The sequence below is a fragment of the Dioscorea cayenensis genome, chromosome 2, assembly GCF_009730915.1.
Source record: "Dioscorea cayenensis subsp. rotundata cultivar TDr96_F1 chromosome 2, TDr96_F1_v2_PseudoChromosome.rev07_lg8_w22 25.fasta, whole genome shotgun sequence".
NCBI classification, from domain to species: Eukaryota; Viridiplantae; Streptophyta; class Magnoliopsida; order Dioscoreales; family Dioscoreaceae; genus Dioscorea; species Dioscorea cayenensis.
The window spans coordinates 3,909,981-3,917,672 of record NC_052472.1 but is presented as its reverse complement, the minus strand read 5'-3'; positions in this window follow the sequence as shown (position 1 = coordinate 3,917,672).

Here is a 7,692-nt window from a genome sequence, read left to right as displayed (position 1 = left end):
AATATCGCTTCCGTCTCCACCGCCGGGACCGACGATGAAACAATAAAGCAACACCATCGGCGTACGATCGTCATTCATCGAGTCCTGTCGCCATTGATGACATGGCCATGACGGTGGAGGACATCGTAGATGATGTGGCCGTCTGCACGGCTGAGAAGGTCGTTAACCTCTTCTTGATGAATCGATGGACCCGGCTGGAACCGGCTCGAGATGCAGGCATCAAAGATGGACACAATCCTCGAAGATCGAGAACAAGTTAAGGGTGTGTCTCCCAATGATGATATTGTCAAGGCCACGGTTGAGAAGATCGTTGAATCCATGCCGCGGCGTCGCGGTGGCCGGCAAGCGATCGCATCTAAGTGTGACACAATCCCACCACAACAAGAACCATGTAAGGATGTGATTCGCGGTTGATGTCGTGTCGCTCGCTCCCTCAGAGATCGAAGCCAGACACAATCCCACAACAAGAACAACCATGTAAGGACGTGTACTGCAGCTGATCTGTCGCCATCGTCCCCCGCATCGAAGGAAGATGATGTTGAAGACCCCGACCGAGCAACGAGAGATGATCAAGGCCAATCAAAAATGGGACCGATTTGCTCGAAAGCTTTTTATTCGAAGAAGAAGAAATGGGTCGGGTCTGTCTGCGTCTTTAACAAACTACGAGCAGGAGTTGATGAGGATCTTCCTCAACCGCTCTATGGACGGGTAAGTTTAAAAGTTTTTTTATGATATTGTTTAAAGGTTTTGTTATAGTGTTTAACGATTTTCTAATAGTGTTTAATGCCTTTATGTTATCATTTACTTTGTCTAGCTTAACGCTTAATTATATTTAATATCATGTAACAATTGATAATATCATTTAAATATTTACAATATGGTCTTATTATATTCATATCGTTTAACCTCAAAGACTGTCGTGTGGAGGAATGACGCCGTGAGCACCACACGCGACAAATTATACACGCCGCTCGAGGGGAAGGAGATGGTCACCGATGACGTGATGGACGCTTTCAGATGCATAATCAAAAAGTCGCCGAGCAAAGAGCCATATCCTATAAGAAGCACGCCTCCATCACCGGACTCGCTATGCTTGCTTTATGTCAAAGCGTGGGACGACGCACATGAAAACAATTATGGCTATGGTCGGGGATGCTGCACGCGAACCTCGCATGAAGTTCAAATTGTCATCCTCCCGATAATCATGAATGGCCACTTCCATGCCGTCCGTCCCCGGACAATGATAAACAAGAATACGTGCATTATTCTTCACGGCCTCGGGTACGATAAGGACGCGCTGGACATGGTAAGTTCTTTAATTATGTCCGATTAATATCTGCTTTTGGTATTTAATCGGTGATTCTAATCTTGACTTGTATATCTCGACAGTGAATCTATTCGACAATCGTGCTCGATATGGAGTTCGAGCGAGTCGGCGACAGGAAAGTACCCGCCTGCATGCACGACTTGGAAACCCCACGCCAAAAACAAGGAAGCGCCGATTGCGCCGCTCTACGCTCATGCGGTTTATCGAGCAATTACTTTGGGGTGAGAAGTTACGGCCACCGCAGACATGCATCGTCCTTACCTCAGATTAAGGTATGTTACCCGCATACTTAAGGAGGGAGGGCAGTACGGTGTCCACGACAAAGGGGTCGTCACAAAGCGGGTTAAATTTTTGTTTTTGAAGAACATGTCCTCGTGATATCTCAATATCAATTTTTGTTTTTCGAGTGTAAACCCCGGACAAATTTAATTCATTGTTTTTTTGTTTTTCAAGAACATGACTTGTATATGTAAATGTAAATTTTTGTTTGTTTTTGAATTGTAAAAGCGTTAAAATTCCATTCGGCTCATTTCATTGATTTAATTTACGCTCTAATTGTGTACATTTCACTTTCATTGTTTAAATATACTATATATCGCTTTAAAACATCGATTGAAATATTTCAACTTCACAGTGATCCGCTTAAAATAACAATGCCCTCGCTTTAAATACATTCAATTCGGGTTAAAGAGTAAGAGTTTAAATATGGAAAAGTCGCCCATCAATACACAATGTTTTCCCTCGCCATCGCTTCGGCTTTATTTTACAATGCCTAGTCATGGCGAGCTTTCATCAGTAAGATCGCCGATCATGACCGGATCCATGGCAATGCACCGCAATGTAACTTCACGGATATCAAACGCCATGACTCGATCCTCTTCGCTCAGGCCGCCCGTCGCCTTTCTCGCCACAAAGTGTCGCAGAAACGAAAGCTCACGATATCGCCCTCAAGGCCTCGCTCATCGCCGGTATGGGGAATATAGCCTTTGTACGCCAGTTTGTAATTGTCGACGTGACAGTACCCGCCAATAAATCGGCGTACGCTCGGGTGTACTGTTCCGCATTATTACCGCACAGCGTGTTTCGCAAGGGATACCATAAACTTGCCACCTCTCGATACTGAACAAGTTCGATGGCGAGATCTCACGAGTTGTCACGACCGGGTCGATCACTTCATAACGATCATCGACACAACCCACCAACACCTAAGATTTCTACCGCCCCTCAACAATGATCTCTCACCTTCGAATGTATGTCCGGGCATAAGTAGGTCTCCCATTTGTCTCGCTGTCACGCCGGTTACATAACATGCGCATCAACCTGAACCCTGCAAATAAGGTTTAAACAAAGACAAATGATGGTTAAATAATTCAGAAACATGTGTTTGAACATTATCAGTAAATATTTAAACGAAAGGATTAATATTTAAAGTCGATAAGTGTAATTAAACAAAGATCGAGAATGTTTAAAGGGTGACACTAAATGTTAAGTGTAAAACCAACATTCGCAGCATCTTATGGAGTCGACCATTTTTCGCCACCGTAAATGACGCGCTTCCTTGATCCAAGCATCGAACGACTCGCGACGTTTGAATACATCTCACCCCCAACGATCACCTCCCGAATAGATAATTCGACCAACGTGCCATATCCGATTTATTAATCAACCAGATGATGAGCTTCGGGTGATGCGGCTGCGCAGCTCATTCACTGTATCATCGAAATCTTTAGCCGTGGATGCCCACGCAATGCGGAAGCTATAGACTCAAGCACTCCTCCCTCAACGCCTTCCCAAGTCCGACATCGCTTTCATAAAAATTGGCCTCCAAATGTCGAAGACATGCATGCATGTGGCGCACGAAGGGGAAGACTCTCGCAATTGCGCTCACAAGGCCCTTGGACCTCGTCCGACGAAGGTAATTATCTCATGATAATCTCCATCCTCCCGATAAGGCATCGCCTAACTTAGATATGAACCAAGTCCAATTGGCATCTGGTCTCGCTGTCGACTATACCGAGGCGACGTGGAAAAACCATTGTTTCCATCTTTCCCTGTGGCAGCCCAAAGAGTGTACTCGATATTTTCCCGTGAGGTGTGTACCATCGAGAAAGCAGTGAGCCGCCCTGAAGCCCTCTTGAATCCCACAATACACGCACGAAGAAAAGAATGCACGCTTAAAACGATCACCGCTCTCTTTCCACGATCGCAACGCTGCCGAGATTTGTCTCACCCACCTTTATCCACATACCAAAGCAACGATGAGAGTCGGAGATGTCACCGCAGCCGAGGATCACCCGGCATGCTCTTTTTCCCCAACCAAGCTCGCTTTGTATGGTATGTGGACACCATGTTCCCGCAACATGTCCCTTCCCGAATGTCGATGGCTTCTGACAAGGGACGGTCCTTGAGCTTCGAATCACTCGCAGCGCTAACCCATTTTTTTGACGCTTTCGGATGCGACACCGAACTTATGCCACCACCGCAAGTGTGTGACGGGTTGATTGTCTTGATTTTGAAAGTTTTTTTGTTATACTCTTTTGATGTATGAAGGCGCCAATGACAACCATTCGGCACGCATTCCACATCACCGATGTTTTTTGTTCTTTATGAATTTGAAGTCAAAAATTCCTTTTGATTGCATGATTTCGAGTACATCCCTCGAAATGTTCGACACCGGCCAAAACGTTATCCAATATCCAACGACGACTTCGTAATGATCCGGCGAGGAAGGAAGACATCCCACGCCCGTCGTGGTCACCATGGGGACGAACTAGAGCACTCGCATAATCCCAAATTCCTCGCCAACACTTCAGTCAAATGAAAAGATCAATATGTTAAGCTGAGAATATAATGTTTAAGTGATAATGACAATATTTAAACGTTAAATTAAATACTTAAGCAGGGTTAACTAATAACGTAGACGACTAGTACAATATGTTAACCAGATGACTGGACATATTTAAACACTAATGGCCCCGCATAACCGGAATAATTAAAAGAGAAGGAACTTTACAACGAGTAAAAACTCGCTTTTCATTAGATCTCGGCAACGGCACATTTTCCGTCTCGACGACAAGATCAACTATCTAAAGACATTTGAAGATGGAGCTGACGTGACACATCCACTGGAAGTCAACATCGCTTTTCTATTGAGCAAACCGCTTTTTATATCCATCCGTGTGATGAACTTAACTCGACAAGAGAAACTTCGAGACCCCATCGCTCACATATCTCAGCTAACACCAACTCCCAAGAAGTCCGAGCCGTGAACATTAGCACTCTTCCCTCCCCGTTGAATCTAGCAATACCACAAAAACTCTCCATAATATATCGCCAAAAACCAAATCGATACAAACCAAATGAAATGAAGAAGCAAAAATAAGACGAAGAAGAAGAAGAAGAAGAAGAAGAAGAAGATGTAAAACAACAAAATGACAGTCAAATGATAGGCAAACAAAAAAAGTGCATATATATATATCATCGTCATGATGAAGACCAAAAAAAGTCATAGAGGTTAGACTAGACGTGATGTGATTGGGCGGTATTTTTCCCTCCATCAGAAGGGCAAAAAGGAAAAATATATGCCATTGTCGCGATGAAGACGTATTGTCATCGCTCGACATGAGTATCTGCTTTAACGTCAAGTTTTTTATGTTTAAAACGGATACACATAGTGTTTAACTATAACGATTACGGTTTAAATAAAGTCTATATCATGTAAATAATACGTAAAACGTTTAAATATAGTGACTTAAGCTGTTTAAAAATATATGTTATTGTGTAAATTGAATGCTTTTCACCCGACATCACGTTGAAGATGGGTACCTCTCGGGTCATCTGTTTAAACATCTTTACATATTTTTCTTAAACACCGTTGTCATTGTTTAAAGAGTAACTTGAGTATTGTTTAACTTTTTCTATTGTTTACAATGACGTTCTTTTGTTTCCCACATTGTTTTTTTACTAGGTCTCTGTTTAAATTTCAGAAGTTCATATTCAAATAAAACATTCGTTTACAACATTTACAAAACATTTACAAAACATTTACAACATTTACAACATTTACAACATTTACAATGCTTTTGGACACTCACGACTCGACCCTCAGTATAACTGAAATAAAGTGTCTCAGTACATTCGAATGCTCACAGTGATTTGCATAACATGCGCATCAACTTGAACACTGCATAAACATACAACATTAAAAAAAGGTTAAACAAACACATTCATGAAAACGACTATTAATCAATGTGTCATGGTCGGACTTAAGCGAAGATCATCGTTAGTTAAACACGAGCGACATAGTTGTACACTGACGTAATGTTCTTAAACGGTAACAAAAGTCTGAAGTGATAAATATCAACCCCGTCTTAAAGGATGCTTCCTGACCTCGATACGTGAAAACTTTCTTTTCTTACCCAAGTTGAAAAGCTCGCTTAATTGCTTCCCGTCATCCACCGCTGGAGAATCCTCTGCATTCAAGCAATTATGCGAGCATTTCGGCTTGGGCAAGAAAAGATAGTTTAACTTGTTGCGTGATTACGGCTGATTGATTCTCAAGATAAGGAAGGAGGTTCACGAAGCATCCTTTCAGATAGAGTGGTTGTCCATGGGAAAAGGAGGAGGAGGAGGAGGAGGAGGAGGAGGAGGATGAGGACGACGACGAGTGATTGTCCATGGGAAGGGTTCTTCCTGGTTATTTATGGTGTGAAGTCCACAAGCAGGCTGACTCTTCATATCTGAGAAAAAAATCAAAGCGCATCGATGGACCGACATCGATCGATTACAACGAACGGGTGTTCGGATATTTATATTACGCGTGCATAAGAATTAATGCCGTCATTAATTCTTATGCACGGATACCATAACCTTGCCACCGCCACGTGCCACACGCCAACAATTCAGATCAAACGAAAAAGATCACCGTTTTACGCAGAGACTTTGAGAATTTAAACGTTAATATGAAAAAGTTATACATGTAAAGATAATGTTAAAACAGAGATGACAATTATTAAACGGATATGACAATTATTAAACATATTAGTAATATATTTAAACGGATAATAGCAAATAGTTAAACATTATTTAAAATATACAAAAAGATAACCATAAACGAGAAGAACTTTACAACGAAATGAAGTCGTTTTCAAACGGAGACGACAATGGTACATGCTCTGCCTCGACAATAAAATCGAATACAGCTCATTTGAAGATGAAGTGCACTTGACCAATCCGATGGAAATCAACTTCATTTTCTGTTGGAGAAACCGATTTATATATTTCGGGTATGATAAACTTCACCCAGACTACCACAAATGAGCTGCCATAATAAACTCCTGCTGAATGGTCAAACTGATAGCAACGAAGAGATTCTCACCGTATTACGCAACCGGCAGAACTGAAGTCGAACAACTCAAATGAGGAGAAATGAGGAGAACAACAAGATGTAATGCAACTCCTATGCATTGTCTATCAGAAACCAAGCAGAAAGGCCTTGAAATGGTTGAACATGATGTGATTTGGCGCTTTCCTTTCCCACCATTTTCAAGGCCAAAAATGAGATTTCACAACATGGACCCATTTGAAGTGAACGGTAGGGGGTAATAGGGAAGTTAAACACTAACGGAAGGGTTGTCCGGGGTGTGTAAAAGTAGGAGGGGGTTTTTGGAAAGTTTTGAAAATTACGAGAGGTGAACAGTAATTTTCCCTTATTATTATTACTATCATATTACTATTATAATATAAATGCAACATAAGATATATATATCTCTATATATATTGAATGGGAAAGCAAATTAACCTTAAGCATCATAACACACACATATAAGAGCCTCTAATATGCAGTGGAGGCTGAAACCAACAGGAAAGTGATTTAAAGATACAGAAGACTTAGTTAGATCATATGCCACATAATTGGCTCCTCGATTAGCATTGACCACCATGAAGCTATTGTTCAAAGACAACAAGTTGACACAATCTTGGATGATAGATCCAAACTCGACATATCATCTATATTTCGGTGAACAGCATTGACAACCAACTGGGCATCCATTTCAAAAGTTACATAATATTTTAAAAATTAATATTATAGTACTTTAGTTTTGGAATTTATTATTTTTAGAAAAAAATTGCATGAAGATATAAAATTCTATAACCCATAAAAATTATACTTAATTATAGTCTAACATATACTCTAACCTTTAAATCAATACAGCATAGTAAATTTGCAATACAACACTTGAAAATAATTTGTTTGATTTTTAAGGATATATTCATAGAAACATTATTATTCTTATAATTTTTAGTTTGTATAATTTAATGTTTAAATCACTTTCAACTTATTTTTATTAATTTATTTAAAATTT